This window comes from Orcinus orca, chromosome 9, assembly GCF_937001465.1.
Source record: "Orcinus orca chromosome 9, mOrcOrc1.1, whole genome shotgun sequence".
NCBI classification, from domain to species: Eukaryota; Metazoa; Chordata; class Mammalia; order Artiodactyla; family Delphinidae; genus Orcinus; species Orcinus orca.
This window is the reverse complement of record NC_064567.1, coordinates 68,746,479-68,763,672: the sequence shown is the minus strand read 5'-3', so window position 1 is coordinate 68,763,672 and position 17,194 is coordinate 68,746,479. Positions and strand designations below refer to the sequence as shown.

Here is a 17,194-nt window from a genome sequence, read left to right as displayed (position 1 = left end):
CTTGTAAATTCAGATGTTGATTGAAGTTGAAAGAAATACTGAATGGGAATTGTGAGGGCAACAGTTTTTATTTTATTTTATATCTTATTTCATTTTATTTTATTTTACGGAAAGCCTATTTAACAATCAATGGGCTTCACGTTCAGAAAACTGAAATCTTTTCTCTGTTCATAACATTCTGTATTTGTAGTTTATCCTCATGTTTTTTGTCCTTCAAGAATATTGTGTTTCAAACCATTAATGTACTTTAATATGTGTATCTGTGTATGTAAACAGATCATCTATAGCTATAAATCAAAATGTTGACATATATTTACATATGAGCCAGGCTATGTATAAACATTACTCTGGAGAAGTTGCCTAAACCATGTTGTAGTTGGCTGTATTCTCACCACAAGGAAATTGAAAACTCAGTCTGCTTTCTTTATAAACGCATATCTCCATGACCTAGGTAAAACGGAAGTGAGCCATTTTGTGAAAAGTTGGCAGGTAGTTCAAGTGAGGCTGCTACGTATCTCAGTACTTCGCCTATGTATTATCAAGAACAGGCTTCTTATCATGTAAAAGCCTACATTTTAAGTATAATTGCAGGGGGCTTTAGTTTTGGAAATTGTTTGCAGAGGGAAATTGTTTTGTTTAGGTAACATGTTCTAGTATGCTACTTGTCAAGTATTTAAAAAGTATTCTACTTTGATTCTTAGGGAAAGTAATCGGTCTGGATGTAAACAGCTGATTTAGAGAAGAGTCTCCTTATGTTCTTTCAGATTTGCATTTCTATTAACTTCCCAAGAGATTCTGATGTTGCTCATACCCTTTGAGGACCACTGCTGTGGTGCCTTCCTACTCTGTTTGGGTTTCTAGACCAGTAGTGTTGTGATTACCAGAGAACTTGAACACAGAATGTCGGGCCCTGACACGTTAAGTCAGAATCTGCGTTTTAACAAAAACTCTGGCTCATTAGTTTGTACATTAATTTCCAGAAGCGTTCTTCTAGGCTACTCTCCAGTCTTTAATAGTTGATGTTTTTTCCTAAATAATACCTTTTATTGTATTTAGAGCTTCAAGTCTTTCCATGCTGTCAGTTTCAAATGTTTGTTGGCTCAACTGGGATTGCTACCTGCCTCCATGACTTGAACTAATACTGTCTCTGAGGCCTCATAGTAGAAACAATTCCGGGCATAGGAAAAGGGAAACTCTTAGATGTTTAAAAATAAAATTCTAAAATAGAGTATGGTATATAGCAGGCTACCTATCTGAGCTATCTACTCGCCTGTTTGCGTTTTCCATGTAAATGTTCAAAGTATTTTTCTAGGCACTTGTATGACACAGCATTCACTGGGTACTTATTTTGTGCCAGGCATTGTTTAAAGCATTTTATATAGATTATCTCTTGCTTCTCCAAGAACTCAATGATATAAGTAGTGTGGTTGTTTCTGTATTATAGGATATTCAAGGGTCCTAAGCAAATACTAATCTAGGAAGGATAGAAAATTAATTCTTAATTATAAATTTTTCTACCTTAGTCAGTTTACCTCTTTATATAGCTGTTCTCCCTTTTTTCCTTAAGCAGAGATTATTCAGATTCCCTTCTCTGAAATTCTTGGGCTACGTGTGTTTAGGCATTTTGATTACTATGTATTTTCAGAAGCTACTGCTGTTTGTCATACATTATATCACATTACCAGTGGGATTTGGGACCTTACCACATAATGAAACTTACAGTATATGAATATTTATGCTCAATATTTAGAATGACTATAAAGCCCCTAGCCAGTTCAAGCTTAGGACTCATTTTGCCATCAAATTTTTTTTTTAACATCTTTATTGGAGTATAATTGCTTTACAATGGTGTGTTAGTTTCTGCTTTATAACAAAGTGAATCAGCTATACATATACATATACCCCATATCTCTTCCCTCTTGCGTCTCCCTGCCTCCCACCTTCCCTGTCCCACTCCTCTAGGTGGTCACAAAGCACCGAGCTGATCTCCCTGTGCTATGTGTTTGCCATCAAATTTATATATGAAAACAATTTTAAAAACGTTTAAGAACTTTTTGGATTTCAGCATTGACTGTAACTTGGTGTGACCCTCTTTTAGATTTGATTCAGTGAAGGTGGAAAGAATGTCTATTCTTTTTTCTATCCTCTGACATTGAGTTGAACCAAATTTATTGGTATTTTTTCTTTAGAATCTAAGGAACATAAATTATGGGAATAGATGGTCTTTCCCTCCCACCTTACCTCTCTACCTGCTTCCAGCACATGCATATTGAGCTCCAGTGTATATATCTATCTTTTTTCTTTCTTAAAATAGAGATGATATAATATTTGAATGTATGCACTTTCATCAAGGTTTAAAACCAGGACTTGGAGCACATGGCACTCATGCCAGGTACTTTATATGTTATTTCATTTGTTCTGTATAATGCTGTTAACATAGATATTACTGCTCTGAATTTTGCAAGTGGGAAAACTGAAACTTAGTGAGATTAGGTACTTTCCTCTGGGTCACATAGTAAGAACAGGATCCACAATTTAATCCCCTTCTCCCTTCACCTTAAGCCTGACTCTATTCTGGGACGTGGCCACTTTGCACTTCTGAGTCATGTCCCTGCTCACATTGACCACTGAAGTGGATACTGGATTCAATCTCTCTCTTTGGTGGGTACAGCAAATGGCTTATAAAATCCAGCCTGCCCAGTTCAGGTTCTGTTGGGTTAAAACCGTGTCTTCAGCTGGGAAGAATGATCACACAATTGATGCTGAAGATGTTATCTCCTAGTGCTGTGCTAAGCACACAGTAGCATTCTAGAGGGTGAGGGAGTGTGGGAAAAGCAGATAATATTGAAACTGCAGATTTCTAGACAAGACTAGAGAAAGAATAAAAATTAAAATTCAAAAATCAGAGTAATAGTTTCAAAATGATGGTTTGGGTACTGTTTCTTTCATTTTTAAATTCTGGTAGTTTAACATTCATCACTGAGCCGTAACAGTTTTTCCTCTTCTAGAATGGAACTTGTTTTCTCTGTGGTATGAGTGCTTAGTATTCTGTAAGTTGTCTTTCCTGTGCTGCTTTATTTACTTCCATACCAATTATTGCCGGCCAACGTATTATGTTCTGATGTAACTATTTTCTTGTTTACTAAGTGTTTTTCAAACTATAAAATATTTCTAGGATAAATGTCAAAACTTGTAAGAGCTTTTCGTATTCCCAGATTGACTTGTCACTGGAACAGCATGTATATTTTGGTCCTTCTTAATTTATGTTCAAGTCCGTCTCTTCAGTAGGGGAATTTTGATGTAACTAACTTCAGGCAAGCTTTTGACGCTAAAATCCTCAAATTATGGTTTATAGCAAGTCTCAAAATCTGACTTTTATTTTATGTTGTTAGATAAGTTTTATTTTTAAGCTTAATTTATTTTACTGTCAGTATATTTACGTGGATTTCCATTTATAGTGAACTGTTCAATAATAGGAAACATGTATATAAGTAGTACTCTCAGATTTCTTTTACAGTCTTTCACACACACAACTTTGAAAAATGTACAGTGAATCACAAATTTACTCTTATGTAAAACAAAGCATTTTTAATACTCCTTTTTCTGAGGTAGAGAATTGGATTCGGTCATTGTTCTTCAATGTTTAACTCTTTTAGGCTTCGGTGTGTGAAATTTAAAACAAACTTTTCTAGGGAGTAGTGTGGTTAATTGGTGCAGCAAGACTCTGGGTTGACTGACAGGTTTGTGAAGAGCCACTTAACAGATACTGTACTTTTGTCACATAAGCTGGTTGAGCCCACCCAAGCCTGCTCTGTGGGCTCAGACCTACGCAAACTATTAAAATGATTACAGCAGTAACATACTTTATCTAGATTTACATGTACCATGCAAACAGTCCCAAACACTTGATTTACTACGTTGACCATATCATGGCAAAAGGATCAATACTGTATGCTAAAATTTTCTAAGATGGAAATCCCCTAAGGGATTTCTAAATAAAACATTGCATTTATTTTCTACCATCATCCTTGATCACATATTTTAATATTTTTAATTTTCTGGCTGGAGTGTTTTAAAAGCAATTGTATTTTGTTCTCTCCTGGTTATGATTGTACAAACCCAAGTAGGCTAGTACTGTAAAAAAGCCTCATGGTAGTTATATAAAAATGGAAAAAACAGGTAACATTGATAATCATTTCATTTTTAACTGGCTTTAATTAATATTACTTAAAATAGTTAATATTAATGTTCATATAGAAATTCATGTCTTTCCCCAGTCATTATGTAACGTTTTCCATTTGCTAAGAACTTTATTTTAAAGGAAATTGATTTCTTGGAAATACCGTATCGCCTATTGGTTCAGAACTTTAGACTTTATTCTGAAAATAGATTTTTATTTTCAACATCATTGATACAGGTGATTTCTTTCAGTGTCAAGTATTTATGCACAGTCAAGCTATAAATCCCCATATGCCTGCTTTTTTATGTTTCATACAATTTTTTAAAGGAATTAAATCAGTAAGCAAGCAATTGAATTCTTTTCTGCTTATTCATTGAAAGTAGCTGAATATGCTTTTCAGTTGTCTCTGACTGAAAGGAATAAAATCAAATCACATGTGGATAAAACTGATTCAGTGTTCCTGAGATTTAGGAAGATTCGTGGTGTTATAGTGTGTATTTTATGCATATGGAGAAACTAATGCCTTTGTTTTTTAGTGATCCTTTAATATCTTCACATAAAATCATGGCATTTTAAGTGCATAGCCTTTTCAAATCTTCTCAAATTGAAAAGGTGAGAAACTTTAAATCAGTTTTCTACATCTGTAGAACTCTAGGTTTTTCTTTTCTGATGAGAAAAACTCATCAGGTTTTTCTTGCTAAATAGCCAGTGATGATGCCATTTTATTTTCAACCATGCTTTTTGGACAATGCAAAGCTAAGATTTACATGGAAACTGTAATTTTTTGATGTGTCTGGCTGTTGACGATGATACTTCATTTTCCAAATTTTCACATTAATACCATAACTTGTTTGTAAATACTACACTTTTTGTTCTTCACACTCTTGAATAGTCCTGCCTTTGTATCTTACGTGACTCTGTATCGACATTTGCATCAAGCTTTAATTAGTGAGAACAGGAAGGCTGCAATATGATTTAATAGCAATTTGTTTTCCTTGGACTCTTACTGGAAAAAAAATGTAAATTAGAAAGTTAAATATTCGGGTCAAGATTAAAGAAAGTGGAGTTCACTTTTTTGTTTAACTTTATAATTTCCTTAATTTGTCATTAGTGAGATGCTAATTCAAGCATAAGCAAGTAAATCTGTCATGTTCAAAAACTTCTAAGGTCACAGTGAGGTATTAAGTAACTAGTTAAATAAGACTTAATAACAGACAAAAGCCAGCCAGTTAGGCTTAACTCTGATGTAGGTAGGAAAAAACAACAAAAATGCAAACATGACACTTATGCTTTAAGTAATAATACAATACATTTTATAAATATCCTGATGAGTCACTAGCCTTAGAAAATTGTGTTTCCTTCAAATTTACTTCTCTTAACTAAGAAAGAATATATACTTTGAAAAGAAAAAAAAAGTTTTGCATCGTTTTCTTGGAAAACAGTAATATCCTTACACGTAAAAACACGTGCAGGAGACAAGATGTCACATGTCTGATTCTTATTTTCAGTTGCAAGGTAGGAAACTTCATTTGGTATTCAGTGACTCATTTAAAAATGTGGTTAAGATCTGATATAAAACATCTTAAAAAAAAAATCTGCCTTCCCGATGTCCTCCAGGTAAAATATGTACAGTTGAGAAGGAAGCCAATTTACAAAGACCACTTGGACCTTTTAATGTGGGTCTGTATTTCTTTCTCAAATCTCTATCCCTCTTGTCCACTTGTCCTGTAGTCATGGCTTGTTGACTGCTTCTCTTTGCTTGACGGTCTGCTGCCCTTACTGTTCTAAGAGCTTCCTTTAGATAGGTGTTCAGAGAAACCTTAGGCATCTTACTACAGATGAAACTGAGATGGGGATTTCAGTGCTCAACAGTGGTGATTCTGTTTGACTCCTTTAAAATTGTTCATGTGAGACAGAAAATAGACTCTAAGATTGGCTTTTGATTCAGTGAACTGAACAGGAGAATAGAAGATGACTGCCCCCACTTTGAGTGGATTAGGACTTGACATCTTTTGGAACTATTTCTGGATTTGATATAGTTGTTTCTTACTTACCTATGAACACAAAAATTTTGGCTCAAGAGGTCCGTATAGTGGATGAGGCCTGATGGAATTCATCGTGTTAGATGTTTCTAAGAAAATGGAAAACTGACTTTCGGATTTTTTGCCTACTTGCTTCTAGAACTAATCTAGTATTTAGGTTTACTTCTCTCTTCACCACTGAGTTTGAAAATGTTTTGTAAAATACAAATACCATCCTGAGCACTCATGTGTCCCTACTCATGATTAATTGATGGAAGCATATGTCTAGGTATTCCTTGCTCCTTGTTAATGTGTCAGTGGGTTTATCACACGGTAAAGAGGAAGCTGTGCATGTTAGAGATTTTACATATTACTGTTTTGTGAAGTTAAATGAAGATTCCAAATTGCATCTGTTTTCTAACCCTTCAAGTAAGACCTGATACTTTATGTATACCAAGAGTTCTAATATTCAAGGACAATTAGAGGAATTTCTAAAAGATGAGTATATTATGAATTAGATTTTGACCTCATTTGTTAACTTTGAGATTATACATTATGCCTCCTATATAGGACTTTTAGTTAGAATAACACTGAAATTAAACACTTAGGAAAACACATTATGTATGAATATATTTTGTTAAACTGTATATCCTAACCAAAGGTGGCTAAGTTGTAGGTTGCGAATCACATTAAACCGGCGGATTGAAAGCTCTTAAAGAATTCCATTGTACTTACAACTAGATTGAAACTTGAGAAAATTTCAAAAGAGTTTGGCAGATGAAGCTGTGATACATTGAAAACTTGGGCATTCCGGATATCTATGCTAGGAGTCCTTTGATGCACCTCTGGGGTAGATGGTTGGAATTGTGTTAATGTTCTTCTCTGCTACTGTCAACTCCTGGGAGAGCAGAGAGATAAGCGGAGGCAGAGGAGCATCCTCTGTTGGAAGGTCCACCATGTCTTTTCTCCTTCTTCCACTTGGAGTTAATAGTATGTAGCTGTAGCATTGAAGGGACCTGCACAAGAGGACAGCTGACCTTCTGAGTTGTTGTCTCTATTTTATATCCTTATGGGCTTCAGTTAATGCTTAATTGGTTTTGGTATTGAGAGTGTTGTCTTCTCTGGTATATTGTGACCTAGTGAACCAGCTGAGACTTTTATGTTACTTTCTAAGTCTCTAAGCATCTGATTTAGGGTTCTGTTGAAGAGTATTCTTAACTCTTGCCTGATTAAGTATGCAAATGAGAGACAGTGTAATTTTGCTTTTGAAGTTTAAAGGTTTAGATGGTCTCTGCTCTTTTGGCATGAGGCGGACAGCATTGTTAGATAAGCAGCTATCAACCACAACGTGGTCTTGTTATGTGACTAGGGAGTCATGGGAGGCATGTAACCAGGTACTTCATTTCTACCATGTTTCATTGACTCTAAGGTGCCATTGCTTGTAAGAAGCAATGTTATTTTTATACCACTGAGAAAAGAAAAATGCTGGCAATTAAACTACAATGTAATGTTTTATTTTCACTTAGAAACTTATAAACATATTTATTAAATGAGCTCTTTTATGTTTATTTAGCCATATATTTTTATCACACTTATTCATATGTAAAAAGACACAGGCAGAGTTCTGTTTCTGGGTAAGATGGAGCAAGCTCACTCCACTCTGTTTCTCCTAGCAAATGAATCTATATGGACAGAATACATAGAACAGCTGTTTGAGGCTTCAAAGTAAATAGTACAGGTGGATTAATGAGTAAGACCCAATTTTGAAGTACTACCTAACTGGCAGTGAATTATGTCAGGCTCTGTTATGTCCTGACCTGGCTCCAATGCAACCCTGGGTCCATTGTCCAGAAGTGGGCATTGGAGTTGACAGACCTCCAAGAAAAGCCCCTTAATTCTGATCAGAGAAGCAGGAAAGGAATTTCCTAATGTTCAGAAAGTGAAGATATCTCCCCTTTTTTCTTTTCTCTCTCAGTGCTTTAATTCCCAGGCAATCATGTGGCAATAGTGACATTGGCAATGGCATCAGTGGGGGCCCAGAGAAGCCTAAAATTCTGAGAGAAGTGAACATTCCTCTTAATCAGAGTTGCTATGATTCTAAGAGGTGGGATGACCACTGTTGCTGTTCTTAATTTCTCCTGTTGCTTACCTTTGGATGCAGGTGCAATCATGGGAAATGTGTGCAAAATGGGATAAATAGGATCCCAGCTTTCTGGTAGGAGTGATGAAGAGGGATGCACTAAAGAAGTGGAATGTACAGGGAGAGGTTGGAGGTGAGAGAGGGTGTTACTCAAATGTACAGGATATGATCTGAGGTCAGTTAACATGCAAAGAATCAGGAAAATCTAAACTCACATGGGAAAGGACAATTAATAGATACCCATGCTGAGATGGCACAGATGTTGGAATTTTCTGAAAAATACTTTAAAGCACTGATTATAAAAATGCAACAAATAAGGGAAAATGCCCTTGAAAGATGAAAAGTCTCAGTGAAGGCATAGAGAAAATAAAGAAAACCAAACAAAAATCTTAAAACTGAAAAAAGAAGATAACCAAAATAAAAAACTTACTGGATGGGCTTAATAACAGAATGGAGATGGCAGAGTGCCACTGAAGTTAAAAATATATCATTGGAAGTTTCTTTTTCTGAACTACAGAATGAAAAGAAATGGGGAAAAAAATTAACAGTACTCAGCATCTGTGGGAATGCAGCAGGTCATCTGAATCCTGGAAGCAGAGGAAAAAGTGCAGTACAGAAAAAAACATTTGAAGAAACTATGAATAAAAACTTCCCAAATTTGATAAAAGACATAAAACTGCAGATTCAAGAAGCTCAGGTAACTGCACCATGATAACCCCAAAGATGTCCATATCCAGATACTTACTTCATAAGCAAACTGCTGAAAACTAAGACAAAAATCTTGAAAGTAACCAGAGAGAAATGATGCATTGCTTATAAAGGAACGATAATTTGAATAAATATAAATTTCTTATTAGAAAACATGGGAACCAGAAGAAAGTAGAATACGATTTTTAAAGTGCTAAAAACGAATATTATTAACTCAGTATTCTATATCCAGCAAAAAAAAAAAAAAAAAGAAAAATTACCCTTCAGGAATAAAGGTAAAATAAAAACAATTTCAGGTAATGGAAAAAAAAGATAATTTTGTTGCCAAAAGATGTACTCTAAAAGAATATCTCAACAGAGCCTTTCATGCAAAGGAGATGATGCCAGAAGGAATCTAGGAACATCAGGAATTAAGGAAGAGCAACAGAATCAATAAATAGAATAGACTCACATAATTCTTTTTACATTTTTAAACTATGTGTAGGTTGAACGCAAAGGTAATATTTTCTGATGAGTTTTTCTATGTATGAGACAGCTGCAATATTGTAGATAACTAAGTGCAACATAAAAACAGTAAGGTAAAGGGACCTATAATACCATGGTTAGGTTTCTGCATTTTACTTGCTGTGGTAAAATATTTTATGTAGACTCTAAAAGGTTAAATATGAATATTGAAATCCCTAGAGCAACCACTTAAAAAAACTATACAAAGAGATTAGGTCAGAAACACAAGAGATAAAACCGAATACTAAAAACAAGTTTAAACCAGAAGAGAAAGGAGAAATAGAGGAACACAAAACAAAGGGAGAAAACAAAAATATAAATAATAAAATAGATGACCTAAATCCAAATATATCAGTAATTTCATTAAATGTCGGTGGTTTTGGCATACCAACTAAAAGATGAAGATTTTAGGATGGATATTAAGATTCGACCCAACTGTATGCTGCCTACAAGAGTTTACTTCCAACATAATGTTTTAAAGGTAGGTTATAAGTAAATAAAAGTAAAAGCACATACCATGTATTCACTAATCAAAAGAAAACTGGATGGCTATATTAATATCAAAGTAATAAAAAAGTACCTTACATAATAAAAGGATAAATTCACCAGAAAGACATAATTCTAAATGTATATCCATTTAACTGCAGAGCTTCAAAATACACTTAGCGTGAACTGACCAAAATGAAGGGGAAAATAGACAAATCAACAATTATAGCTGGAAACTGCAATATTTCTCTAAGTATTTGCTGGAATCAATAGAAGATCAACAAGGATATAGAAAGAGTAAAGAGTACCACCAACTAACTTGATCTAATTTACACAAAACTTTCCACCCAGCAGTAGGAGAATAAACATTCCTTTCAAGTGCACCGAGAACATTCTCCAAGACAGAATGTACCCTGGGTAATAAAACAAATATTAACAAATTTAGAGGAATTGAAAGCATGCAAAGTATGTTCTCTGACAATAATAGAAACAAACTAGAAATCGATAATAGGTAAAAGAAAAACCGTCAAGCTTGGAAAATAAACATTAAATCAACTGTGTCCAAGAGAAAGTCTCAAGATAAATTAGAGAATATTTTGAACTTCAGTAAAATGACATCACACTTTGTAGAATGCTGCTAAAACAGTACCTAAATGCTTATATTAGAAATGAAGAAAGATCTTGAATCAATGATCTGAGTTGCTGTGTTAAGGAACTAGAAATAGAGGAGCAGTGCAAACCGAAAGCAAGCAGTGGCAAGGAAATTATAAAGAGCAGAAATTAATGAAGTTGAAAACAAAATGTCAGAGACAAAAAACCTAAAGCTGGTTACCTGAAAGGATTAATAACACTAATAAACCTATCATGAGACTGCAAAAAGAAAGGAAGACACAACTGGAAATGTTACACAATTGTTGGTGGCAATGAAAATGGCACAGCTACACTGAAATGCTGTTGACAGTTCTTATAGCGAGAAAAACACATTTACTGTATGATCCAGCATCCCATTCCAATGCATTTACCCTAGAGAAAGGAAAGCAGTTCTGTTCATAATCATCAGAAGCATGGAACAATCCACATATCCTTCAGCGGATGAACTGGTGAACTGGTACCACCTATACAATGGAATGCAACTCAAATGAATGTATATGAATTGTCCATATACAAAATAACTTAATCTCAGAGGAATCATACTGAATGATCTCAAAAGGTTTGAGATCTCAACTGATCTCAAAAGGTTATATTTTGAATGATTCCATTTATATGATTTAAAAAAGTTTTAATTTTATTTTAGAGCATAGTTGAGTAACCATGTTGTGTTAGTTTCAGGTGTACAGCAGAGTGATTCAGTTATACATATACATGTATCTATTCTTTTTCAAATTATTTTCCCATTTAGGTTATTACAGAATATTGAGCAGAGTTCCATGTGCTATACAGTAGGTCCTTGTTGGTTATCTGTTTTATATTTTGTCTTTTTATATTTTTTATTATTTAAATTACAAAAATTTATTTTATGTTGCAGTATAGTTGACTAGCAATGATATTCTTGGAGAGACAGAAATGTAGTAACAAGGAATAGATCAGAGGTTGCTTAGGCCAGGGAGCTGGGGAGGGGGTGAGTACAAAAAGATGGCATGAAGGATTGAACTGCTTTGTATTATGACTGTGGTGGTCGTTACACAAATCCGTAATGTTACAATCATGGAAATGACCACCGTATACACGAAAAGGTAATTTTACTGAATGCTAATAGAGGTTAAGTGTATCTTTATAAGGCCCTGATGGGCAGCAATTCTATGATGCCATCCCTATTTCAGAGAAGTTATACAGAGGAAAAATGGAAGTTTCAATCAATGAAATATTAAGTACTTAAGTACTGAAAGTTTGCCAGTTATTTCATTAAAAGCTACAGAAGAAGATTTCATTTTCGCCCCAGAGTGATGTCATTTGCTCTTACATTCTGTTATGCCTTAACGTTTGGGAAAGGGGAATGCCAGAGCCTGTGGAGAATCCTCTTTACTCCATGAACCTGTGAGACTGTCGTTTGACGTGTATTACTCCAATAAAAAAAGGTGGGGAAACTCCTGGGTAAGATGCTGAATTGGGGCAGTATCTCATCTTCTTTACTGATTCTGTTAGCATGTGGAGTGCCTGAGGGCCTTCACATCAGACCAGGTGGCCCGGTTTGAATCCTGGCTCCTGAGTTTACTAGCTGTATAACCCCAGGTGAGTCATTTGTATCATCATCTCTAATGAGGCCATTATGATTTTGCTGGCTAGATTTTGGTTAGAATTTAATATATGCTTTTTATAACACAGAATAATAATAATAATTAATTGTCAGTCACTCAGTGAGCAATAATCCAGTGGTTTGGCCGAGTTACTCTGGGCCTCAATTGTTTTTTCTTTAAGGGAGGCTAATATCTTCTATTTATTAGTAACATTGCATTGATTCATTAGAATTTAAAGGACTCCCTAAGATATTTTGAGCTCTTAAAGCATAGAGCCTTATACATAAAAATACCATTGCTCTTATTTTTTCATGTTATTGGTAGTTTTCCTCTAAGTTAAATTTTTAAAAGTTTACTGATTGCTTTAATAGCATGTTACAGACCTTTTTGTATCCTTATGTGCTATACTGAAGACCTAATTTTGTCCCTTGATCATATATAAAGGTACTTTCTGAATGAATAGAAGTACAGATGAAAAGACTAGTGTACTTTCAGGTAATTTTTTTTTTAATTTTGTAAAACTTTTTATTGTCAAATAACCCACAGATACTGAAATCTAAAACTAATTTGTAGCTTAAAGAATAATGCACATGTTTGCATAACATCACCCAGATCATGAAGAGAACTTTGCCACGCACCTCAGAAGCCCTTTCCTGTATTTTGTAGTGGCTAACCAGATTTTGTAGCAATCTCCTCCTCATATTTCTTTTGAACTTTATCACTCAAATGTGCATCCCTCAACACTGCAGTTTGGTTGTGATAATTTTTTTAAACGACATTTAAAATCTCAACCTACAGGTTCCTTATCCCTTTATTTTGCTTGCACTTTGTCTTTTGCTGAATTTAGGCCATGTAATTTGTTGCTTTTCTTCTCTTTTTGATGGGTACATATTTATGCATGGTACAGTTCTTTATGTTTTTCTGTCATCTACAAAGTCATAGCTGGATCTAGAAGCTTGGTCAGATTTAGTTTCATCTTTTTTCTCAAGACTAGAGATGGTGTGAATTTTTTGTTAGGAGACACCTAATGTCTGGTTACATAATTTTGTGATGATAGCAGCCATTGATACTCAATGCCTGTATTGGTAAGAGATTGTGTAGGTAGTTCAGAATCATGATATATATATTTGAATTCTATTAATTAGTTTTCAGGTATTGAGGTATTTTCATAAATAAACTTTACTCATCTACTATTTACTTACCCAGTGGTACAGTTTATATGACAAAAATAAATGCTTGATTATTTTTCTTTATCAGTTTTCAAGCAAAAGAATCATCATTCTCTAAAGTTACCAATTATTTTGTGTGTGTGTTTCATAAAGATGAAATACTTCATAAGTTCATAATGGTACTTCCAATTCAATATTAAGTTGTATCTTACTTCCCGCACATTGAGAATCATGGTTATCAAAGCTACAGGGAATAATAGAATTAGAATATTTTGTAAACGTTCGTTCATTTTATTCAACAGTGCACACCCTAGGTCTCAAAGTATCAATATTAATGCTATAAACCAATGTTATTTCCATAAAAGTTTAAACGATTTTTCCTACATATACTGTCCCCATTTACTCTCCTCCATTTTTTTGTTTACACTGTATGTTTTCAGGTCGTATAGCTGTTATACAGTGTCCTGTTTTAACTTAAGCTCTCATTTAGTCGCAGTTCTGCTAGTAACTCTGTTTTATGCTATTCATCGACAATTTTGTTCACATCTCTCTAGACTTTGGTTATCCGAAGCTTGAGCTCTGGTACATTTCTTAGGAAAGTTTCCTGGGAAACTGTTTACTTAATTCACGTTGATGACTGCTTGTGCTTTGTACTTGAAAGTTAGTTTTGCAGAGTGTAAAATCCGTGGCTCATATATTTTCCCTGGCATAACTTAAATATGTTCCTCTATTTTTCTTACGTAAAGTCCTAAAGATTATCTCATTTTTATTCCGTTATCTGTTTCTGTTCTGCCCAAAGGAATGATTCTTTTTTTAACTCTAGTAATTTTGCTAGAAAATGTCTTGGTATTAATTTTTATTGGTAAATATTTGCAGGTATTGATATGTGACATACTTGTGTGTGTATGGGTGTTTGTGTATCATTTTTAGTAGTCTCTTTTTTCTTCATAGATTTCTATTATGTTTATGTTAGATCATCTTTACCTAACTTTAATGTTTATTACTTTATATTGAATGTTTATTTAAAAAAATTTATTTTACCTTTTTCTCTTAAAGTATTATTTGTTGGTTTTATACGTGTGTCACTTCTAGTATAGTCTTCATTTCTTAAATGATCTTTTCTTCTATTTTGAGCTCTTTTCTGAGTTCTGCAACCTAATTTGAGTTTTTAAAATTCCAAATCAAATGGTTGTTTCATTAGCTCACTGGTTTTTAGCTTGTTTTGAAATAGATTACAGTTTTGATTGGTTTGATGGGCACATCTTTCTGGCATGTTCTCATTATTTTTAAAGGTGTTATTCTGCACCTTATTGTCTTTTTGCTTATAATGATTTTGTGTGGGGTTTGGCTTTGATATTTTTCCATTATTCATTTGGATGTGAAGTTAATTTTCTTGAATTTGAAGAGGAAGACAGTTTTGACGATAGCTCAAAGATCTCCCTCTTTTGTTGCTTTCTTGTGGTGTCCACAAATGTGGAAGCACAATTCTAATATTTTTCTGGCTCTGTTCTCCTATCACACTTTCAGGTGGATCTCCTCTTTGTTTTGACTTTGGCTGCATTGGGTCTTCATTGCTGCGCGCAGGCTTTCTCTACTTGCGGCGAGCGGGAGCTACTCTTCATTGTGGTGTGTGGGCTTCTCATTGTGGTGGCTTCTCTTGTTGCAGAGCACGGGCTCTAGGTGCGCGGGCTTCAGTAGTTGTGGTACAGGGGCTCAGTTGCTCCATGGCATGTGGGATCTTCCCCGACCAGGGCTCGAACCCGTGTTCCCTGCATTGGCAGGCGGATTCTTAACCACTGCACCACCAGGGAAGCCCGTCCTGTGTAATTTTGATTCCACTTCCAAGTTCTCTTTTAGTTGGACCCTTTGCTGAAGGTGGTGTGTCAATTTTCACAGTACGTACACTTTTCCTTCAGACCTAACCAAGTTCTCTTGTATTAACCCCACAAAAAGTTATTTTCGTGGGTAAAACTCCTCCAGTTAGGGCTGCTCTTCTTAAATTTTCAGTGACTGTCTGTTGGCAAACTTTAAGGTTCTTCTGTTAACCAATCTGTCAGACACCCTGTTTTACTGATCCCTCTACTTGTTCCCAGATAGAGTCCAGTATTTCAGGTCTTGCATCATTGTTGTTGGTTTGTTTTCATTTGGCTGCATCATGAGGGTTATGATGAAACCTTTGTATCTAAGTTTATTGAAAATGTTGTCCATGAGTTTTTGATTTTGCTATTCAATTTTGTTTTTATATGGGGATTCTTAGAAATTAAAAACCGTTCCTTTGCTGTCAGTGCCACTTTTCAAGAATTCCTTTTTTTTTCTCTTTTAAATAAATAATTTTTAGTGTTGGTATTGAGCAGAATACTGCAAATGAATTGAGATGTTTCTTTCAAAATAATTCTCTTAATCATAGGTCACCTTCATGTGCATAATTAAATATTTTCTACTTCTTTCCATATGGAAAATAGTAAATGTATGTATATCTGTATATTCTCAAATGGAAGAGAAAATAATATGTGTGTACCTAGTAAAGTGAATATGATTCTTAAATGTTAAGTCTACAAAACTTGGAGTTACGTTGTACTGAAGGCATTTTTTTAAGGCTGACCTTATTTTTTACTTTTTCTTCTAGAAAATAGAGATTTAAGATAAGTATTTTAGCCTGGCTATTTCAAAGTTAGGAAGGTTTTTATATTTAAAGTTATTTGTTTTGAAGCAAAATTGTTGCATTTTTAAATTTCCTTTCTCTGAAGTTAGATTCTCCTGATATAATTTCCTGATCTCTTTCTAGATATCTAGTTACTTCCTTATATTCACAAATTTGTTTTGTATCCTTTCCTAGAAAATGAGATACGAGATATAGTCTTTTATTCAACAATGCTAATTTTTATTCAACAAATTTTAGATAAGAGAATTTGTATATTAGTTCATAACAGAGTACAAAAACTGGGTGGCCTAAACAACAGAAATTTATTTTCTCACAATTCTGGAGGCTGAAAGTCTAAGATCATGATTTTGTCAGGGTTGGATTTTTCTGACGCTTTTCTGCTTGACTTGTGGATGGCCGTCTTCTACCTGTGTCTTCACAGAGTCTTCCCTCTGTGCATGTCTGTGTGTACATTTCTTCTTTTCATAAAGACATCAGTCATGTTGGATTAGAGCTCACCCTAATGTCTTCATCTTAACTTGATTAGCTCTTAAAGTGCCTATCTCCAAATACAGCCACATTCTCAGAGACTGGGGTTTAGAGCTCCAACATACACATTTTGAGGGGGACACAATTCACACCCTAACAGTGTTTTAGTTATGCTCGTAGCCCAGAGATGGAAACTAATCAATGTTCAATACCTTCTTGGAGCCCTATGCTAAAACCTGGGGGTAATGTTGGGAAATTATAAGTTACAGAGTTAGGAGTTTGTGATTTTGTAGGAGAGAAAGACAAATAGATAATATAATCCAATGTAAAAACTATAATGGAAGTAAAATAAAAATGTAGAACAGGATGAGAGGGAAAAATATCGTTTAGGATGCTGACTTCACATGGACTCAAGTTAGAAAGCTTAAAGTTCACAATTCATGGCAGTATGACCTTGGGCAATTTACTGGCTTTATAGCCTCGCTTAACTCATCTGTAAAATGGGGAGAATAATTTCTCTCCTTGGTTGTTGTGATGATTAAATGAAATGATGTATAAAAGTATCTACCGCAGTAAAAAGCCAAAGCAATATTAGCAATAATTATAGAATGTCATGAGTACT

The 17,194-nt window shown here is 34.5% G+C and overlaps 1 protein-coding gene across 2 annotated transcripts in view; it reads left to right on the top strand.

Moving 5' to 3' along the window:
• Positions 1 to 17,194, top strand: part of CRPPA (CDP-L-ribitol pyrophosphorylase A) — a 352,865-nt gene that overhangs the window by 103,503 nt on the left and 232,168 nt on the right. The window lies entirely within an intron of this gene.